General features: G+C 41.0%; 1 protein-coding gene across 1 annotated transcript in view; it reads right to left on the bottom strand.

The window, feature by feature from the left end:
• The window catches only part of sorcs3a (sortilin related VPS10 domain containing receptor 3a), a gene marked incomplete at both ends in the record, with an annotated part of 253,632 nt that overhangs the window by 133,012 nt on the left and 97,193 nt on the right, over positions 1 to 23,427 (bottom strand). The gene's annotated exons all lie outside the window — the stretch shown is intronic.

The raw sequence follows: 23,427 nt of genomic DNA, 5'->3' as shown, positions 1-23,427 counted from the left end.
ATTGGGCCCAAAGTGATTTTTTTTTGTGTTGCCACCATTATTTTCCAGCAATGCCTTAACCCTCTTCGGCATGGAGTTAATCAGAGCTTCACAGCTTCACTCCACTGGAATCCTCTTACACCCATTCATGACAGCATCACGGAGCTGGTGGATTTAAGAGACCTTGCGCCCCTCCACCTTCCGTTTGAGGATGCCCCAAAGATACTCAATAGGGTTTAGGTCTGGAGACCTGCTTGGCCAGTCCATCACCTTTACCCCCAGCTTATTTAGCAAGGCAGTGGTCGTCTTGGAGGTGTGTTTGGGGTCGTTATCATGTTGCAATACTGCCCTGCACACCAGTTTACGAAGGTTGAGTGCACGTGCTCAGCGTCATATCCAGAGGTTGGCTTTGGAAAATTGACGTATGAGTGCTGCCAGCATTGCTAAAGGGCTTGAAGGGGTGGGGGGTCAGCCTGTCAGTACTCAGATCATACGCTACACACTGCATCATACTGGTCTGCATGGCTGTTGTCCCAGAAGGAAGCCTATTCTAAAGATGATGCAAAATAAACCCCACAAAAAGTTTGCTGAAGACAGGCAGACTACGGACATGGATCACTGGAACCATGTCCTGGTCAACCAGGTGAGGAGTACAAAGACAAGTGTGTCTTGCCTATAGTCAAGCACGGTGGTTGGAGTGTCATGGTCTGGGGCTGCATAAGTGCTGCCAGCACTGGGGATCTACAGTTCATTGAATGCTAACATGTACTGTGACATACTGAAGCAGAGCATGATCCCCTCCTTTCGTAAACTGGACCACAGGGCAGTATTCCAACATAATAACGACCCCAAACACACCTCCAAGACGACCACTGCCTTGCTACAGAAGCTGAGGGTAAAGGTGATGGACTGGCCAAACGTGTCTCCCGACCCAAACCCTATTGAGCATCTTTGGGGGTTCTTAAAACGGGAGATGGAGGAGCGCAAGCTCTCCAGTATCCATCAGCTCCTTGATGTCGTCATGAATGGGTGGAAGAGGATTCCAGTGGCAACCTGTGAAGCTCTGGTGAACTCCATGCCCAAAAGGGGCAGTGCTGGAAAATAATGGTGGCAACACAAAATATTGACACTTTGGGCCCAATTTGGACATTATCGCTTAGGGGGGTACTCACTTTTATTGCCAGCACTTTAGACATTAATGGCTGTGTGTCGAGTTATTTTGAGGGGACAGTATATTGACACTGTTATATAAGCTGTACACTGACTACTTTACATTGTATCAAAGTGTCATTTCTTCAGTGATGTCCCATAGATATAATGAAATAGTGAGGGGTGTACTCACTTTTGTGAGATACTATACAATCACACAGTAGCCTATACTGTTTGGATGTCAAAGTGTTCAGATCCCTTACTCATCATTAAAACATTATACATTTTAAGTGAAAGTCCTTCTTGAAAATATTCAAATTTCAGTAGTAACATTGGTCACATGTAGTGGAGTAAAAAGGTTGGCTTTAGGAAATGGAGTATCAAATGATGTATGCTCTTCTGCATCCTATGTCTGTCTGTCTGTGTGTGTGTGTGTGTGTGTGTGTGTGTGTGTGTGTGTGTGTGTGTGTGTGTGTGTGTGTGTGTGTGTGTGTGGAATGCTATGTGTTCTTTTTAAAGGTTTAGTAGAGCAGATTGTAATATCATTGGGGCAAATCACCATTTGGAAGGTCTATGAAAACATTTCCCCCTTTTGCCCAATCCTATAACCAGTATACCTGTTTTTTTCCCCAGACACTGAGTTAATGAGAAATTCCAATTTTGGGGTTGAATGGGCTTGTTTTGTTACCTTTACTTATACAACTTAGGTTATATTGCATTACCATCATAGTCCACATACAAGTATATCTTAATATTCATGAATTTCTGCAGAGGATTTCTGAAATGGTCATGTAATTATGTCATTTTCCCGTCACCACTCCCCCCCATCAGCTGTGTCTATTGAGACACTTATCTTGTCTGATCTATAAAGCCACTGCCTTGAATCTTCTACATATTTTCAATTTCAGCCATAACATAAGCAGTGTGCTTTTTGTTGTTGTTGCTTTTTGACAAGCAGTTAAGTGACCTTTTCTGTAAGATGAAATGAAAGATTGCAACTGCAAAAGATGTTTGTGTCTTAGAGAGATCAAGACAGATTTGAATCAGGATGTTACACCGGAGTCCTTGGACTAGAGGATTTTTGTCAGGCCATGATGACAGGCATTCCACACAATATGATGTTCTAAAGAGGTGTGGTATTTAAGAGCAAAATCATTTGCAGAACATGTAAAACGCTCCCTCTATTTGTGCCCTCTTTTCTTTTAATCTTTGTATGTAGTTGCAAAGTTAAACATAAAATGAGATTCCAAAATTGGCTAAGTAGGCTGTGCCAGGCAACTAAACAAAAATACTTAAATGGCATCTGCAGTATCCACACAGCTACTTTGTGGAGGTTTTCAAATTGTTTTCATTTGTAAAAGTGAAGTCCTCCATTTTTTGGGGAGAGCCAGAAAGAGATACAGCGCAGTGCAGCACAGTGCAGTGCAGTGTGAGAACATCAAATGATTGGGATTAAGAAAAAAAGGCAGACAGAAATTGCATTAGGGAATGTTTGTGAGGTTTTGCCAGATGGCTGCCAGTAAAGCAGAACAACTCAACGTAGTTATACAACACTGTTGACCATGCTCTGGGGAAAGACAGAGAGATAGAGATAGAGAAATAAAAACCATGGGATCCAGACACAAAAGAAAGGAAAATTCCAAACAAAACATCTTCATTTCTCAAATATGTATGAACAAAACACCCCCTTAAGTAGAGACACAGAAGGCTAAATTGTTGTTTCTTCGAACACTGGTCAATTCTGAGTCTATTTGGCTTCCATACCATGTCTTCTTTCATACTTGTATAAGTCAAAGGTCCAACATAGTCCAAAATGGTCCATATAATTTCCAAACCTTCTATATTTGGATCTGTATTTTTATCCGATTCAACCACATTTTAAGGCCATTATCTCAACATTCATTTTTCTCATACTCTAAACCAAAACTATCAACTTTCAAAGCACTTACATCAACTGAATTTTGATCATTGGCGCTATTCTGAAAGTTATTACTGAGTGATTTGGTAATCTGTCGTTAATTGTCTGGTGTATGATACATTTTGTTTTGAAAACATGCTGAAAATGTATTTTGAACACCTGTACATATATCATAGACTGTATCCAAAATCTGTTTGGACACTAATAGGTTGTCAAAATGAAATGAAGATTTTAACTCTGGCTTGATCCAATACTGTATCTAGATTTCTTAAGAGATGCAAATGTACGCATAATTAGTAAGATATTGCAAAATGTGCATATGTATTCAAACATTTCTGAAAAAATTGTTATACCTACAATAATTGATTAAATGCAAGAAATCAACTGGCAGTTGTAAAGTAAAACATGTTTTACCCTATTCACCTGCGGTTTCCCCTTAAGCATACAGGAATTAAAACAATAAATCAAGTATTTTGCAATACTTTTTCCAAGTAAGGCGAAAGGTGTCGGATTTGACTGTAACGCCGTCTTTGGCGAGAACACATTGTAAATGAATGATGGCGCTTATAACCGCATAGAGACACAAGGAGAACAGAAAACTCCCCAAATCAATATTCATGAAGAAGGGGTCCAAAGATGAAGGCACCGTGTGGTTGTGGGTTGGCGTTGAAGCGAAGCAGCAACAACTCAATTGTCTGTCGTCAGAAAGGAGAGTCTTGCAGAGACACAGGAGGCTTAGGGAGAGAGAGAGAGAGAGAGAGAGAGAGAGAGACAGAGAGAGAGAGAGAGAAAGAGAGAGAGATAGATATATAGATAGAGGAAAGGTTTCCACACAGAGAACCCTGCAGCAAAACCCAAGCCTGAACACTTGCTGACTGATGCGCTCGAAAAACATTCTCTGCTCCGGTGAACTGGAGCGTTCCATGCAGTGCTGAGGGGGTCAGTAGGTAGAGAGTCGCCCCAATGCATAGCAGACATTTCCCACTGAAATGGTCTGAATTATTGCATTCTTCTGTTCCAGGACTACACTGTTAGGGATAGTGACAAAGCCAATTGTGCTCCAGCCACCACACCAGCCCTGGGCACTCTGGAAAGAATCCAAGGAAACTTTGGGTCGACCAGGAGAAGAGGTAAACAGAGCTGTCACCGGGACAAAACGTCTGAGATTTTGTAGACACATTATGAGACCAGGTTTTTAGGAAAGCTTAAAAATCTTATTAACCTTCCTACCCAGTAAAGGGATAGTACATATATACTCTTCTGTCTACAGTACCATGCTTTAGATCCATTTGGAGACAATATTTATGTGAAAGTAGTGCAGAAGTTAAATGAAACAAAAAAAGATTGTGTGTTTCAGTTTTGGTCATTTCTGTGTGTGGTTTGGATGTCTTGTCTGTGGTCTTCAAAGGTCTGTCTACCTTTGAAGTAAACACTGTTTTGGTGATTTGCGGGTCAAATGATAACTGTTGAGGAGACATTTGAGATTGATTTGGTGGATAACAAAAGTTATTTTTAACATTCAACTATTCAAAAAAGTTCAAATGTTTTACCATTTCTTGTTTTTTTCTCCAATATCTGAACTATGTACTACTTAATATCACAGAAACATCACTTCCTTGGAAAATAATTATGGGTTTTGGTTTAGGCAACTAAAATACGAAGATAAGGTTAATAAAAAGGCAAATGTAAATTGCAGATTTTATGGGAAGTGAACTCTAGTCTCCTTCATAAATGTCAGATGGGCTCAGGTTCAGATAGCCAGTTCCATTTTGAATCGTTGGATCATCACCACCACATAATTCCTTATCAAAGCCACTTGGTCTCCTTTAGACGCTGCAGCCATCTCTAAAGAGAGACAACTGGTGACATACGGTATACACACACGTGCTAACACAGCAACACAGTTGCTAAATATTTATCTAGCATCCGTCATACAAACGAATGAACTTTTGATTACTTGAAAATAATGAGTTCTCAACCTCAGTATACCATAGAGCACACTAATACACTATGTAATGAGTAGCCAGATTATGACCTTTCGGGTAACATTGACTGCATGTGTATCTGCTTGATTTTCTAAACTAATTAATATTATTTCTACAAACTTGGTTTTACCATACACTTGGTTATAGTTGCCAATGATAATTAAAGGCATTTAAAATAAATAAATAAATGGCTTTACTTACACCAAACACATTAACTGAAAATATTCAGATTTTATTCAGCTGAAACACTATCAAACCCAAACCATAGATGCGACCACTCCCTTCCCGTATACCACCACACTACACATCAGTCTTTCTACTGCAAATTGGCCCTTGACGTATTGTTTGGAGTTTGCTAACATATATGTAATTCATGGGCCTACTGGGCTGTCTTCAGACTTGCCAAGGGGCAATGCATGTGTCCTTGTGGCTTGTGGTAGCCAGAAACTGTTCCTAGAGCATACACATATTCCTATGTCACCCCATCAGCATATTAACAACAGGTATAGGTAACAGATATCTTAAAAAGCCCAGTTTCTATCCACAATAGAAGTCTTGAAATCTAAATGAGCTGAAGATCAGTGCTCACTGGTTCAGAAGTGCCTTCAGTGTGGATTGTGTCTATCTGTGTGACGGCCCTCGGGCGACGGCTGACCTGGTCAGGGATGTTTCCCTGACATTTTGTCTCAGGCATGAAGAGACAAAATACTTTTTATTTTTACTACACTACATACTAAAGTACAGAAGAGTTTTAGGGCCACAGGAGAGAGAACAAAATCAGATAAGGAAGATGTTGTTTTCATTATGTCGAGAAATGTCAAGAATAAAGACGAATACTCCAAAATGCTATTGGAGTTAGTGGGGCATTTATGTATTTTAAGCATACTACAATTGACATGCATTTATTGGGACATCCTTAATCTTTTTTTTTGAGTACTAAATAGTAGGGAAGTATGGGTATTGGAACGCAGGGTTTGTCTCAGGCATGAAGACAGAGAAAAGGTTTCAGCCACCAATGCGAGAATGAACAAGAGTAAGTAGCCATACACAATGAATGGATGCATATACATTTCCCGGCGGGCAATTAGCCTGTAACTTGCAGCCACGTCTTACTGCTTCATTCACCCAACGGATAATTAAGTGCTTTAATCCAAAATCCACTAAGCCGCCACTCTTGACAGCATTCAGGCCAAAACACTGTTGTCATAGTTCACTGTTATGGTTGAGTAAAGTTGACTGTGGGGCGTAATGGTTCCTTTCAAGGCAGCTTTTCCTTTCTAATTAAATTATATCGGATCGGGCAAATAAAGCAAACCTACTCAAAACTCTTTGTCTTTCCTGTTTTATTTGTGCGTGCATACTAAAACAATTCCAGGACTGCGATACATGTTTAAATTAAATATATTATTATATGTAGGGAGTTTGCAATACAAACAGAGAGACAGAAGACACACAACAGTGTATTTTGACATTGTGTTAATACATTTGGTAGCTATTTCTTTCTAATTCGGGTGGTGTATTAGTCCATTGCAGGCAATGTTATAAATCAATGAGCCGAGCTCTTTGATGTCAATATGATAAAGTACTTGCAAGATTAGCTCTTTCTATCAGATTTTTCTTTATTTTCTCTTTAATGATATTCCATGTCATTATGATACAAGAGGGGATCCATAGCATCAAACAATCCCAACATACTGTTGGTATTTCCAACAGTGACATCCTCCAAAAATATTGCATTTTCTGGTTGGATATGTAGGTTAGTTCTATTGCCTTTTTGAATGCAACCAATGTATTTCTGTATGAGAATGTGAAATGTTCCTATCCTACTCAATATATGCACTGAGGTGGCTGGTGGTCAGCTAAATATCTTGTTTCGAGTTCTAATCTTTCAAGGGAAGAGGTGGATTGGAAACCCATTTGAGTTTTCCAATTTTGCATTCGAGTAACTTATGAAACACCACTTGATGTAAGGCACATGGCAAAACCCCAGAGCCTGCCTTGTTTGGTACGGACTTTCCGACTTTTCCATTCTTTTCCCTTAATTCTTAACTGCCTACCTCCTGCTGTACGTTGCCTTGGATAAAAGTGTCTGCGAAATGACATGTAATGTAATGCATAGTTCAGCCTTCGCAAAGGTCACAAAGACAAAACATTTGCAGCGGTATCACACTCTAGTCTTGCCTTAATCATATTATTATAGTGGCAACAAAATAAATCTAGTGATTAATTCATTCAAACTGATAAAAGCTACCCATCGAATTGACATCATGCCAACGTCTGAAGCAAGACAATCTATAAAACCAATCAATGTCCATCATAGGTAGATGCAGGCTGCAGCCCATGTAGGTGATGACCACAGGACATGGTGAAGTCATGGAACGTTATTTGATGCGCTTGCAAGAACCGCAATGTCAAACCAAACCAAAGCCGGTCAAATCTATACAGTGAAACAAAAACATTAACCTTTGTTTCGGACTTTTCAGTGTAAAGAAGTAAAGTCTGAGGACAGTCCAGTATATTTATGGATAGAAAGTCATGGGACAGACCTTTCAAACCTCTGGCTGAAATCATTCAATTTAATATGTGATACAAAAGTCTACATAATTGCATGTAATGTTTAAGAATGATTCATCAACACAGAACAAGTGGCATCAGACCAGATAATAGCCTGGTCCCACTTGGCAAAATCAGCATGTCCTTGTAATTAAATTTTAACCGGTTTCCATCGCCAAAATAATAGTTTTTTAGTCGAGGGACAATATGTAAATGCTTTAAATGGGCAATGTAAACTCCAAACAGAATGAAAAATGGTGACATTGTAGGCCTATGGGGGTCTAAAAAAAGGGGGAAACAACATCATAATAGATTGTGTTGCGGCATGTTTTGAGTGGAGGCAGCAAACATCAGGCAGTTTTGAATAATCACTGCTAGCATCAGCAAAGCATATCTCAGCAAAGGAGAGCCACCATGTACAAGCTGTCAAGGAGTTTATCTGTGGAATATACACTCACACTGAGCTGTGGCACTCCTGTGAAACCTTGCACAGCAACTGAAGCAAACATGAACAGCCCTGTTAGCGCGCACACGCACGCATGCACGCGCACACGCACACACACACACACACACACACACACACACACTTTTCCCAAATTTTCAACTCAGGCCACTTCTGCCACAATCTCTCCTCTAATGCGATATCCACTGAAGCATAATTGAAGATGACGTTGGAGAATTGACACATTAAGTTGCTAAGAAGCTACTGTTTTTGCATGTGTTTTTCTGCGGCAGAGTAGCTACTCCGTTTGTCAGTGGAACGCACACATATGGGAGCAGAGGACAAGCCAAGCATGAAAAGAATAATGGAACCTCAAATGACTTGAGAACAGTACCACGCCAAAGTCTGTCTTTCTTTTCAATAGATTAAATTAATGTGTTTATGTGCGTATCCGACCGTGTGTTTTGTTAACCGCATTGTGTCTGTGTTAGTGGGAGATAGTAGAAAAAGGAAAATATAAAAAGCGAGCCATGTGTGACACAAACAGAAACAGGAGATGTGACCTGCCGACCGTGCTACAATACACAAAGCTACTAAATACAGAGAGAGAGAGTCAGAGACGATCCGGCAGAGTCAAAAAAACGAAATATTTCACATGAGGGCCAATGTGCTGGAGTGTGATACATTGAAAACGACTAGGAAAACAGAACGAGGGAGTTGATGTAAACATTGTCAAAAACAAAATCCACCCATGCAGTTTACCAGCTGCTATCAAGCCTTTTTCCAAATATGACTAGTGTGCGCATCAGTGCACCGTGCCTGCTAAATGCAGCGTTGTAGCAAATACAGTATACCTTAAAGGAAAAAAAACACAGCCAGAGTGGGGACAGCATGCAGAAGAAGTGCTGACATTCAAAGATCATTCTCAGTGTGACAACATGTTGTCGTGTACACTCACATCAACCGTGTTCTCCGTTCAACTTTGACAGCTGGTAGGCAAGTGTCTTAGTTCCAGAACTCGCTGTGCATGCTCAGGCAATGCTTTTTCACCCCAGAATGAATCTTTAATTACTAGCAGCAGGTATAACACTTTTAAAAAAATCCTTCCCAGACATGATTACTTTTTTATGAGGTCTAGCAGGACTGCTAAGGCTACAAAATATGAGGTTTATATATATTTTTTGACATTTCACCATGTTCTTCGGCTGCTGACCTAAAACATGTTCAGTGAGCTAAATTACATGAGGAAATTGAGTTCGGCCTACCGTATTCGTCCGATTGAAACCAGACATTTTAAACGTTAGTCCAACTGAAATCATACTACTGTGAGTCAAATTTCCGTCGAACTAACACACAGTCAAGTTACTCCTGAATGTTTACGGCCTATCGGAGTTCACTGCTAGACATGCCAACAGTTTGCTGCTGGCAAATAGTTAGCCATGCACTCGCTTACCGTTATCGAGTTACTTTATTAACTTGGTTACATTGAAATTTGTCTTTCCGCATATCCCCTCTTAAGTTACCACACTTCAGAGGGGTCATAGCGAAGGGTCAGTCGTAATACAGCGCCCCTGGAGCAGTTTGGGGTTAAGTGTCTTGCTCAAGGACACAATGGTAGAGATGGTGGGCACTGTAGACGTAATACCAGCCACTACTAGTTTTACAACTGACACCCTCCTGTCCGATGCCGTGGATCGAACCAGCAACATGGTTTATGGTTGGCCACCTTTCCTCTAGGCCATCCTACCACACTGTTATCAGCTCAATGAAGTGATAGGTTGACAAGAAAAAGGGTCCAATACTAAGAATTGTAAAGCGTCTAAAAGGGGGGGCATATTGCAACCTATCGTAGCGGGGTCATCCTTACTTTCCCACAGCCCAATGGTCCAACAGCCCTATGTTCCTGAAATTGGTGATTCACAGCTGGGTGGTTATGGTTAGGGGACAGTTAGTGGGACCATCGGGCTGTGGGAACATATTAGACATAGACATGCACCCATTGTAGCAGATTCAGACATACTCCGTCATTAAATGACTTCTATATTGGCACAAGTACAGAAGTCCAATTAAAAAGGCCTAGTTGAGCTAAAACCGTAGCATGTAAAACGTACCAATTGTCTCATGATCTCACCTAACTCTCTCTCTCTCCGCCTACTCTGACCAGCCCTGAGGTGAACCAAAAAACACTGTTTGCCTAGCAGTCGATTCACAGACGCACATACGGGGCATACTATATACAGTGTGTGATTTAAAATCTCACTCAGAGTGCAGTGTTTTTCGGTGAAAAAAAAAAGAAAAGAAAAAAATCCCCCAGTGTATCTTTCAACCCTAGCAAAGCTGGCGGGCAAAAGAACAAACCAGAAATGACTTCCATTCATTATTCATGCTGTGAGAAGGCCTGGAAAACAGCAATTGGGGATGGCTAGATTATTACAGTGCTGCCAGAGTGTTTTGCTGGAGAGTGGCAGCGCGGCACAGCATAGCATAGCAGCCGCTAGCTTTTGAGTATGTGCTCCAACAAGGTCTCTGGAGTGTTGTTAGTGATGATAACTGACATGTCGGGGTCAGGAAGAAGTGCGAGTCCATGTGCTAAAAAGAGACCAGGAGAAGTAAGGAGAGCTCTCCAGTGAAGAGGCTTGTGATAGGTCCAGCTGGTGGATGAAATAAGGATGTTCTATTCTTCTGTATGTATGTATATAATAGAAGTTGGACATTCACATGGTTTATCTTAACTTTGTAAGCAGTCCACTTGCTTGCAATGTACAACAGCTTTTTTTCTAAGCACAAATGTGGAGCTACTTAAGAATCAAGTGCAATAAAAACAGAAAAATTACAGGATTTTTCAACGAAATGCCTGCAAATATAAAGCCAGTAGCCAGTAGAAAAAAATACAGATTATCAGTCATACATTAATCTGAATACAGAACCTATACGTTTGTTAATTTATTAATATGTGAATGTAAAAAGAACTTCTACGCTTTATAATTCTCCCTCAATCTGTTCATAAAACATGTTCCCTGTACCACCATGGGATCATGAACTAAATTAAAACTTTTGTTCTAGCACAAACATTGGCACTCAAATCGGTCAATTAATTAAATTTGCATTCCATTTCTCCATCATTTAACTTCTGTCTTTTGGTCACGGCACCCCATTAACTATTTATCTACTACCCCCCCTACTCTCCCCCTGCACATTTCCCACTTTCCTTACCCATTTATAATTTTACTTTTATGATAATTCGGTAGCTGTTTTTGGACCAATCAACAGACTGTAGTGGGTTGTAGCTCCGCCCTTTTGGGAAGGCTTGGCACCCCAACGAAAGGGTGATAAAAATAGGTAAGACACGGTTCATTTATTTTGGTACCCTTCACTGCTTTTGAAAGTGCAAATGCAAAAAATTGTGTGTGAACCGAACTGAACCACACCGGTCAGAGGAAACAAGGCTTTAGAAATGTGGACAGAGAGACACTGGACACTGAACAATAAACCCTGATGATTAGTGTGGTTGCTGGTTGAATCAGCTGGCCCCTAAAATGCTTTGTTAACTCCAACCTTTAAAACAACCTTTAAAATCCAAATTATGTCCCTTTTTGTTGCCTTATACTCCAAGAAATAATAAAACAAAAACAATTGTATCAGCGATTTTGGCATGCAGTTAACCTTTTCAATCACTTGAAAAACCAATCCACTGGCCCGTGTTCTTGCAGTATATGTAACTACTGGGGAATTGTACAGAGCAGCAGCGTCTCTGGGTAAGACACTGTACAGCGCTTTCATACATTATTTCCTCGAACCTATCCATCATTTTTTTTTTCGATTGCATCTATCATTTCCTGGGATGCATCTATCCCGCGGTATTTGGAGTTAGATTAATGATCTGTAAACTAAGCCACTCTAAAAATAAAGGGGGGGGGGGGGAGGGCAGAGCTTGCTTCTAAAAAGTTATATGATACAAACAGCGAAGAGAAATATGTCACTTTATAACATTGAATGCTGGAACTTCCATGAGTCCTTGAATGTGGGATTGCATGCAAACTTTCCATTCATATCTGCCATACTTCCTTCATGAATCTATGATCATCATGCACTCGCTGTGTAGGCAGCAGCAGCCAATTTTAAATAATAATTCCTTTCCCATTCTTTTCGGCAGAGAAGTCGCTCGTCAAACGACTCGCAAACGCAAAACTGTTTTTTTCGCAGAGCACCAGCTGTGAGTTTCCTGCAGGAGACTTGGTTAAAGTGGCAGTGATAAAAAGCCAGGCGGGAGTGTAAGAAGTCTGAGCACACTTTTGTCTGATTGCCTTGCTCATTTGCCAGCGTTCTTGCCTGTTGCGGCGACAAGCGGGTAAATACTCCTTGTGTTTTCCGGTTCTAAAGAGGAGAGAGAGAGAGGTGTGTGTGTGTGTTTGTGTGTGTGTCTGTGTGTGTGTGGGGGGTTGAGTGGGAGTTACTAGGCTTCAAGACTCTGCATTGCCTTCATCTGCTGACCCTTCTGATAAGCAGCTCTGGTGACAATCATTTGGAAGCACGTCATGATGACTTGTTTTGCTGCAATAAGCTTACACACAATATTAAAACAAAATAATCTATAAAAGTAACGTTGTAACGAGTTGTTTCATTATGTAGGTTGTATTATAACTGAACTGATGTTAAATGATCAATTACACTACTGTTACTGGAACTAGTAACGTGTTACTGCCCCCAACACAGATCAACTTTCAGACATCTCTACACTGTGTGCCTCTGCCACCCACCCACCCACACACACCCACACGCACGCACGCACGCACGCACGCACGCACGCACGCACGCACGCACGCACGCACGCACGCACGCACGCACGCACGCACGCACGCACGCACGCACGCACGCACGCACGCACGCACGCACGCACGCACGCACGCACGCACGCACGCACGCACGCACGCACACACACACACACACACACACACACACACACACACACACACACACACACACACACACACACACACACACACACACAGTCCTGGCAGCCTCTCTCTCATTGTTGGCAGAACCATACACCCGTTCATGATCTCAATACATCTGTATATAGGTGGCTGGGTTGCAAGCATTGAGCAGCCGGTACAGGGAGAAACAAAAAAAACATGTGCCTAGCTTTTACCTCTAAGGCCACCAGTCACATCAGCAGACACCACAATGCTACAGGGCTACTACTGTCACAATGCTGTCCTCCATGGGAACATGTGTATGTCATTTCAGATAAGCAGTAACAGTCCAAGCTCTGAGGCTATATCTGTGGTCTGGACATCTTGTCATTCATATTCTATCTACCAGTCTGTATGTTTTGTGAAACTTTTAAAGAGACGGATGTATAAGTTGAATACCAAAATAAGAAAAGGTGATAAGTAGGTGTAGATAGTTTTAGGGACGGTGTCCATGTGAAAACCGCGATTGCTATCTTGAATCGATTCATGAATTGTGAAAATCGATCCTTTTTAAAATATTGTTAGCCTCTTGGCATAATTGCCTAAATCATATTACTCTCTACTTTGACTCTACATCTACTCTATTCTACATCTACTTTACCCTACTCTATAACCCTTAAAATATGACTTAGGCAATTATGCTATTAGGCTAACGAAAAGTAGATGTAGAGTGGAGTAGAAGTAGAATAGAGTAGATGTAGAGTAAACGTAATGTTGACTCGCCTCAAAATCAGATGCATTAAGATCTTCACATTAAAAATAGACTTTAATGAAAAAGGATAAGACATGGATTTATACAGCACACAGTGGATTAGAGTTGATCCTGAAATCCTCTTTTGAACTGAATCGATAAATAATTTTTTCTTTAAAGCTCACATATTATGCACTTTGCTGTCAATTTTATATGGTCTAAGTAGTCCCTAATACTTATTTTTTTAGATGTTTGCTGAAAAACCCGTTCAGATCATTTATTGTAGCAAGCCTCTATACCCTGATTGTCCTCTGGTCTCAGGATGACCTATATTTGTGCGATCTGGCTGGCCCCTCCCACCTCTCTGCCGGGCTTTCTTTATATGTCCATGGGGCTCTCCCACCGTCTCTGCCGTGCTCTCGCGATACTAGAGAGACACTGCGTGACTGCGAACACAGTGTTTACCCGGAGCTAAGCCATACTTTTAACAATTTGACATGACCTGACATGATTAAAACCAGTGAAAACAGTAGCTTCAAAGTTTGATTTCTACATGCATATCTTCCCATCCTTTGTCATGTTAAAAACGAGTCATTATTAGACTGTAAGGGGAAAGCTAAGTTAGTGTATTAGGAGCAAAACTTGGTGCTACAAACGAAGCTACATGGGCGTTAACGCTAAAAATAAGACTCAGACGATTTAAACCAGTGAAAACAGTAGCTTCAAAGTGTGATTTCTACAGGAATATCTTCCCATCCTTTGTCATGTTAAAAACGAGTCATTTTCAGACTGCTGTGGGGAATATAAACAGCGTGTTATGAGCAAAAGCTGGTTGCTTGTCCCAAAGCTAATAGCTATACACCAGTCAGGCAAAACTACCAATAAAAACTATTATTTTAGTTTCACCGTTTAAAAAAAAGCACAGGTAGCTTCCTATCCGTGACTGCTGTGGTTAAGATAAATTAGTGGAGTATGAGCAAAAGCATTCTGTGTTGGTGTATGTAACATTCAGGCTGTACTAAGGGCATCTTGTCGCTTAGCGGGGAAAACAACATGGCTGTCGCTCGGAAAAATTTTCCATCGGATCTCGGGGCCGTGGACCAATAAGAAATGGGGGGGTGGGGTTATCATAGACTACTGCACGGTGGACGTTTCTGGGGGGGAAGCATGGACATATAAAGAAAATATGGGGATGTGGCTGTGCCGACTATTACCTAATAGTCGGCGATAATTCTGACTGGAGTATATTGGGGGGGAGGGGTGGGGGTTTCAGAAAGGGGGAGAGTGAGAAAAGGAGAGATTGTTATTTTTTTGATATTTTGGCAGTCTCTAGGCACACCGTGGCCCCATGGATATGTTAGAACACATTTAAAAAGTAAATTTAGCATAATATGTGACCTTTAAACAAATCTTGACCCCAAGAATCGGAATCAAATCGACTCGCGGGATTCCAAAAGATTCACAACCCAGTTTACACATGTATTTAACTTTTAAACAATAAGAAATGTGAGTTGAACATTTCTAAAAAAAAAAAAAAAGGGAAGAGGAAAGAATGATTAACTAGCAAAATCTGAATGGTTGATGAGATTTAAGTTGATTAGCACACTCTGGAAACAAAGCCAGAAATGCTGTTGAATTACTGTGCTGCGAAAACCCCACATTGCCTCCAGACTGAGGGCGTCATTATGAAATCCACAATCTTCTGTATACAGTAATGACAGCAAGCAAATGAGCATGTGTTTCAGGATATGAGGGGAAAAAGCCTGAAAGAGTTTGTAATTAAAAAGGTATTATTTCTCAATATTGGGTGAAAGGATCAGAATAAATGATATGTTATTGCTCTTTAATAAGAGCAAAGGGTGATTTATGAGTTAAGTAAAGAGGGGAAACAAAATAGGGTCGCTGTAATTTACAGCATGCAAAAAAATGGCTATAATGCTGTGCTTAATATACACAATCATGTGCCGGCTTTGTTTTGACACCAGAATGTTATATGAATTACCCTCTCTGACTATGCTGTCTGACAAATGTGTCTTATGACTTCATGACTGCATGTATTGTATGCTATCATGAAGAGAACTTACCAGGACCAGCATTGCATGTGAATGAAAAAAACAACTTGAGTAATAAGTTCTAACTGGTTCTTTATTTGTTCTTGTTTCCATTTAACTTCATAATCGAGCAATTCCATTCTTATTTGATGATTTTTACATTGATTTGCTTTCAGGAATGACTGAGTCTGTTGTGTTCAGAGGTAGATAGTGGTCAGGGTGGTGGCCTGCAGACAGAAACAATGAATGCAATGATATTCTTTTTAAAGTAACTGTAATTTTTCCCTTATCTTGCCAGGCCTAAAGGTTCAGTAAGCGCAATGGTCAGTTTAGCTAACTTCCTGCAGTTAGCAGTCCCCTCCCTCGTCCCCACGTCACCACATTAATGCACTGCGGTCTTCAAGCAGCGAGTTATCCAGTATCCTCTCAGATCTTAAGTGTGATAAAACATGATAAAAAACCATCAAAACAGATATTGGGAAGGATTTTTTATCTGGTCCCGAATTATAGGCGCATATACATTCACCCGTCTGTCGCTATTCATGTGCACCGGCAGTGAGACAGGTGTTGGTTTGTAGCACTCTCTCTTCCGATTGGTTATCAGTAGTGGGATCCCCGAAAAGTGTACTTGCCGATTACTTGCCAATTACATGCAGAGCGTGTGACTGAGAGATCGGCTTTATGAAACAAACACACTATATAAGTGATCACTGTATGAATAAAGAGCGATTTAACACTTATATTAACATAAATAAATCGCTAACTTCACCTTTAAGTGATTATTTATTCGCCACTTCCTTTTTGTCATCCCAACCTCAACAGTACGATTGAAAAACTTTTGAACCAAAAACTAGAGTCAATAGAGGCTAGCACAATGTGTAAGGGCTGAGGGAACACGACAATACAACAATATTGATTGTAGAAAAAAGGATTGTAATCTTCCGCTGTTTTCTTCCATTTTAGGAGAACACATGGTATCGCTGCATCAACCCAATCCCCCCCCCCCCAACCCCCCAAAGCGCTTTCAATTGAAGTGCTCTTGAAAATATTCTGGCAAAGGGTTTTGAGGGAAATACCAGGTCCAATTGCTGAAAGGTCAGAGCCATCAGGTGGGTCTCTCTGAGCGAGCCGGGGCCCTTATTATAGGCACTGACCTGTGAAATATCACACAGCCTGTGAGCATGCTCAGCAAAATGATGCAATTTGAGAGGATGTCACTCCTCACCCCCAGGTGACCCCCGCTGTGGCACAGAGGGGAGTGGAGGGAGTTTGCAGCCAGGCAGTGATTAGGCGTGTAAGCTACTTCTCTCTCACTGTCTCCCTGAGTTCCAATACCCCATACTATCTGCTATTTAATATGGTAGAAAAAAAAGATAGGATGTCCCAATTCTTGTGGTCAGAGCATGCTTAAAAATATGGGGAGCGGGATGCCCCGCTCTATCCGGTCGGAGATTTTTTAGTGTTGAAATCAGCATGCTATTTGGGCCGATCAGCTGTTGTATGCAGAATAGGAAAAGAAACAGTAGCTATACGATTTGGAACACACTCTCTTTCTATGATGGGCCCCCTGTATTTAGGCATTGGAATCCAATCCAACATGAATGGCCCTCTCTAAGGAAAGGTGTTGATAAAGTGGTGAATGTTTTTTTTTGTTTCACCCTTCCCGTCTGTTATAGTCTGCAATGGACATTTTTAATATAGGCACATCTTTTCAGTTCCCCGTCTGGGATATACTTATTAAACTGGGTGACAAAGTAAAAAAAAAGTTGGTGTCCACAGCTGTACTGTTACTTTAAAGGGACATTGGTTACAATGTAATACAATTTATTTATATCTTTAATTTGTGAAACTCTGATGCCTTTATGTTTCTGGATTACCATGTATTTCCCAGAATTGAAGCAACTAGTGATGCCTAAAAAAATACCCCCACCATGCCAGTTGTTTAACCGTAGCCCATTACATCGTAATCACTGTCATTTTCACTAACACTATTTTCAGGCCATTATCCTCGTAATGAACATTTTCTTCATACTACACACCATTACAACTGTAATCAGCATTTATAATAGAAGACAAAGAAGAGAGAGAGAGAGAGAAGAGAATGCTCTTTTTTTCCCTTTATCAGATCAGCGTTAATTTGCTGAGGGCGAGAATACGACCAATTAAATCAAAATAATTAGACTCAAATGCCTGATCATTTGGTGTGAAAATGTGCCTTAATGAAAATAGGACAAACTGACAAGAGACTGCAGCAATGTGCCTGTGAGGATAAAGTCAGTTACTACATCTTTAGTGTGTGTGTATACGGTGTGCTTTCCATTCCATTCCAAGTCCATTGGGGGGAGAGTTGTTCATTCTCAGAAGATATTGATTTCATTGAACTATCTCAGACCGTGGAGATAGTGTAATAACTTTTCGTCTGAGATTGTATTGCCACTGCATGTGCCCCAGAGGGAGTTAATAAAAAGGGAAGATGCAAGGTGGACTAGGTCAGAGTCAGACTATAGGTCAGTTTGAGTATTTGGTTTTTATACCTGTAGGCTTCTAAACACCTGCGACTGTGGCTCAGTTGGTAGAGCGGGTCGGCCGACGATCAAAGGGTTGGAGGTTCGATCCCCGCCCTGCCACCTGTGTCATATTTGTTGTGTCCTTGGGAAAGACACTTCACCCACCTTGCCTCGTGTGAATGTCGATAGTTAGCCTGCTATCGGCGTGTGAATGGTAACGTGGGGAAAGGAAAACAGGTCTCCCTTGTAAAAGAGTCTTCGGTCTCAATGGGATTTATCTGTATAAATAAAGGTTAAAAAAAATATATATTCCTATATTACTGTAAAATTGCAAAACTCCAACTCATAGTGGTTTGAACGAAAACACAAGAAATACTGTAATAATGTAATTGGACTTTGGTTTATATGAACAGCCAATGTCGAAAAAATTAATCTGCTCATCGTCAAGCTTTCAGCTCAGTAATTATGTAGCAAACTGTAAGCACAACTTCAGTCTGCTTAGGCTAGTTTTGCAAAAAAATAAAAAATCACTGCATGTCATTCATTCAGTGATAAGAGGATACAACCTGACTTTGTTGTTGGCATTCATTTTACCCACGTCTGATTACCTGCAAATGGGAACCGGGGCTTGTCATATTTGATACATTTTCACCCACAGAGAAGCTATTCTCCAGGGGGGCCAGATGAGAGAGGTTGAACAACTTTGAAGAAGAATTGTTTTGCTTAGTTTGATTTATTACCGACAATGAATAGTTGCCAGCGTTTTGTTTCCCATCGACCACACACACACACACACACACACACACACACACACACACACACACACACACACACACACACACACACACACACACACACACAACAACACAAACGAGGACTCCTTTGAAAATTATTATGCAAAGACTGACTGATCGGCTTTCATTGTATAAGGTCAGAATGTTCATTAAAATTGACAGGAGTGACTGGCCGATACTTTGAGGTGTTGCCCACCACCCGTGACCTTTACGACAACAACAAAAAATCTGCGTTAGAAACTTGCCATTCTGGGCCTCTTTTCCCCGTGAAGCGATAAAACATTCTCTCCCGCACCCGCACCTCTTTCAAACCCTATCAATGCTGTGATCTCAATTAGCCGGCTACACAGAGACAAATCACCGACTGGGAGCAAGACAGGAGACAGCCCTTAGGGTTGCCTCAGGTCTTGCCACACACTTGAGCTTGATTTTTGCCTTTTGATCTTTCTCTTTGTTTATTCTTCAATCATTTTTACCTTTACTTTGAATCCACTTCTAACAGTCCCATCTCAAATGTTAAAATGAAGATTTGTTTTGATTATTTGGTAATTCATGTCTGTCTGTTTGTCTTTTCATATATATATATATTTTTATATATACACGTTGATGTATTGGTCAAGTCAAGCTTAGATGGACAGCTGCTACCCTCACCGTGGGTTTGTGTGTGTGCGTGTCTGTCTGTCTGTCTGTCTGTGAGTGAGTGAGTGAGTGAGTGAGTGTGTGTGCCTGTGTGTGCCTGTGTGTGTGTGTGTGTGTGTGTGTGTGTGTGTGTGTGTGTGTGTGTGTGTGTGTGTGTGTGTGTGTGTGTGTGTGTGTGTGTGTGTGTGTGTGTGTGTGTGTGTGTGTGTGTGTGTGTGTGTGTGTGTGTGTGTGTGTGTGTGTGTGCCAGAGGGTTGGGAGTGCTGCCAATAATGCTGATCTTCAAGCCAACTGATGTCCCGTCACTATTCTCACATCAGGGATAAGTAACTTCACCTGAATAAGTCTTCCCTACAGATTTAACTGTCATTGGCATTTAACTCTATTGACAAGGCCAGGCTTTATGACAGTCGAATGAATGCTAATTTGCATGCAAAAGGTTAGCTACTGTTGGTATGTTGCAAAGGATGATGCTTAGACATTCATTGATTTTGTTAGCTTTCTAGAAAGTGCTTCTTTTGAAATATGCAAATAAGTAAGAACTCACTGTAGTTTTCATTGTTAACTTCTGACCTAAACTGCACTTTTGCCATTCATTTGTAAGTGTGCCTTACATAACTAGTAAAGGGAACATGGGTGGTAGCTTTGGAGCATGCAGTCTGTTTGTAAGCTACAAAAGCTGAACACTATACCACCAAGCCAACATGTTGACCCCAATCAATCAATCAAGGCAAGTGATGCATAAAGTAGTCAGGCATAAAGTGGACATAAAGTAGTGAAAGAAACAACCATCATAGCAACATTTTTACGTTTTTCTTCTGAAAACCCTATTACCTATGTCATTAATTTAATCTGAGTAAAAACAAATGATAATATTTATTGTAGGTAACATTTCAGTTGCATATGGTATTCGATGGATATACTGTACACTTTAAATCAAATTGCAGCTTTTATCCCTATAGGTCAATCCACTTTATAACTGGTTTACCCTCGTTTTAATCTGGTTTCATTGAAGTTATTTAAAGCACAAATTAAAATTGAATCAGATCAATCATATGATTGTTCATATTGAGGACAAATAGTTTGAAAAAGTCAAAATAAAATAGGAACGAACAAAATAAGTTAGAGAAAGAAGCAGGTTAGCCGTCAGTTAGCTGGACGTGAATGACTGGCAGTGGTAGGTGAACACATAATGATTCCCCTCCCAGTCCAGGATATCAGCAGTGGACCCTAGCCTATGTTCCAGCATACTGCTTGTCCCCAACCATCTAGTTCTGGGCCGAGATTCTGCTCAGAAACCAGTTTTCCGGTAGCCCGGAAATCCTATACCCATATCTAGAATGATAAAGGGTCTGGCCAAGATCAATAGACCTTCCAAACTCGAGGGGCGGCTCTTACTCGTGCATTTCAAATGCCACTGCGCAGAGTTGGATAGCACTACAACCAGTCTCATTCCTCTAACTTGCTATACATGATTTTAGTGCCGTCTTCCAAATCGTAAAGGGTCGAGGCCAAAGCCGTCTCAAACAACTCAAACCACATATCCACAGCCATCTCTGTTGTTTACTATCACGGCTTTGGCGGCACATGCACAGCAGCACTGCTGTCATCCGGTTACTTCCACCACAGAGCACCATACATAAGGCTCTGGCCCGCCCATATCAGAAAGAACAAATTGATTGGTAGCTCAGGATTTCATGACATTTAATGGGGGTCAATGGAGAGTGTCCAGACCAACAGGCGCAACAAATTAAATTTGCCAGTGGCAGGCCTGGATTTCCAGGCTAGTTTTCTGGTTAATTTGCAGTGGAAAAACAAATAACTGGTTTGCCCCATCAGGCCCCTGATCCAGATACACCTTTCTGAAAAACAGTGTTCAAAAAAACCCCAGTCAAAAGCCACGCCCCTCATGACCAACCTAACTTAGCACTACCTCATCCTGGGATAAGCACAGCCCTAGATACTCCTGAATCTAACAGGCGGTCCCAACATATTGAGGCAGCTGGCGGTGTCTATGCACCCCTATGTGGGTCTGGCCAATCAGAGCAGACTGGGCTTTTTGGGAGCTTAGCTAAAATGTAGATTTAATAGCGAAGAGGAGATTCAGTAATGGCACTGTGAGAAATCTAAATGGTTCTTTTTGGACCTTACACACTGAAAACAGTTTTCTTGTAGAATCCAAATATCAATTATGAACCTGAGAATGAGCACAACGTTACAATTTTACCTTTACATTAATCCATCCATCAGTTCAAGAAGTCAACTGGAAGTCCGCTGTCATCAGGGCCGCTGCTACGCTTTTGGGTGCCCTAAGCAGAAATTGTCAGTGATGCCCCCCCCACTCCCCCCCCCCCAAAAAAAAGACCCAGAAGCTCGCGTCCGCAGGGCGTGAGCAACATTTTTTTGCCCTTGCAAGATCTCTGCGACTGCTTTTTGGCACATTTGCCAGCATTTACTAACAGAAAGAACAGCTTAACTTGTGAAAAAACTGCCTTTGCAAAGGAATTGAGTGATAGGATCATAGACTGATTATGAGATAATGGGCCCCTGGGCTTACACTCTTAAAGGGCCCCCCACTTGTCCCTATCCAGTCAGGTACACTGAATTTTCTACACGGATACATACAATTAATGGCAAAAACATATTAAGGAAGTCAGTGTTTCCCACAGGATTTTGGGGTATTGTTGGAGGGACCCTGTACCTTGTTGGGGGGTGGGTGGATTTTTTTTTACCTTTTTAAAGTAAAATGCATCAATCTGGTGCACTTTGTGAGGACATTTTAGAGACTAGAGAGATATCAAATCCTGAGATGCAGAAGGAACATTATTTTTCAGATTTTTCTTAAACAGGTAGCACTCTTTACTCTGCAACTGTAAAAACAGTAGATTGGTCTGCAGACCCATGTTCTATGATGGAGGGGCCCATTTCAACAGATAAAGGGTGGATATGAACAATTTAGAATTCACACATATAAAGTGTATTTGTGTATGTGTGAGGGGGCCTTCAACCCCCTTAGACAGAGCTACTAATGCTGTTGTTTTTAACTTGCTTTTGTATTTCTCCCCTACTAGTTGAGGGGCCCATGATGATTTCTATCTTGTTACATTTTAATGAGTATTTATATTTAGGCTATTCCTTTTTGGACCCTGTTATTGACATCAGTGACTGAGCTCTTTGACTATGCAACATGAAAAGTTACTATCAGTATCTCTGGCTAGGGGCCCCCCTGAGCCCTTGGGCCCCTGGGCCTGTGCCCGGTGTGCCTGTGCAGTAATCCACCCCTGGATAGGTTACACAATTAAGAAAAAACAACGATGGGCCTGTTCATAACTAATTTATATGTTTTGTAATGTAATGATTATCATGAACTTTAAAAAAAAAAAATCTATTTTGGGGGGCCCCCGGACCATCTCTTTTTCCTTTTTAATTAAAAAAAAAAATATATATATATATATATATATAGGGGAAGGTGGGGTGATTTGTGCAACTTTTTACTCAAAGTGATTTTAAAGTCAGGCCTTGACAGTTATGTCTCCAACTCAAATATGTACATATATTTCAGGATGTTGTGCATCCCTGGCAATAAAAACTTTGGATCTGGAATAAACTGTTTAAGAAATATAGCTTTCGGAAAAAAAGTTGTCTTGTCGCACAAATCACCCCACTACGTGGGGTGATTTGTGCGTCATTGTGTCACAATGACAAAGTCACCATCATCATCTTTCTGGCCATCTGAACTCTCATCA

Source organism: Ammodytes marinus, assembly GCF_949987685.1.
Source record: "Ammodytes marinus genome assembly, chromosome: 6".
NCBI classification, from domain to species: Eukaryota; Metazoa; Chordata; class Actinopteri; order Uranoscopiformes; family Ammodytidae; genus Ammodytes; species Ammodytes marinus.
Note: the sequence above shows the minus strand (reverse complement) of the source record. Positions and strands in the feature narration are given on the sequence as shown.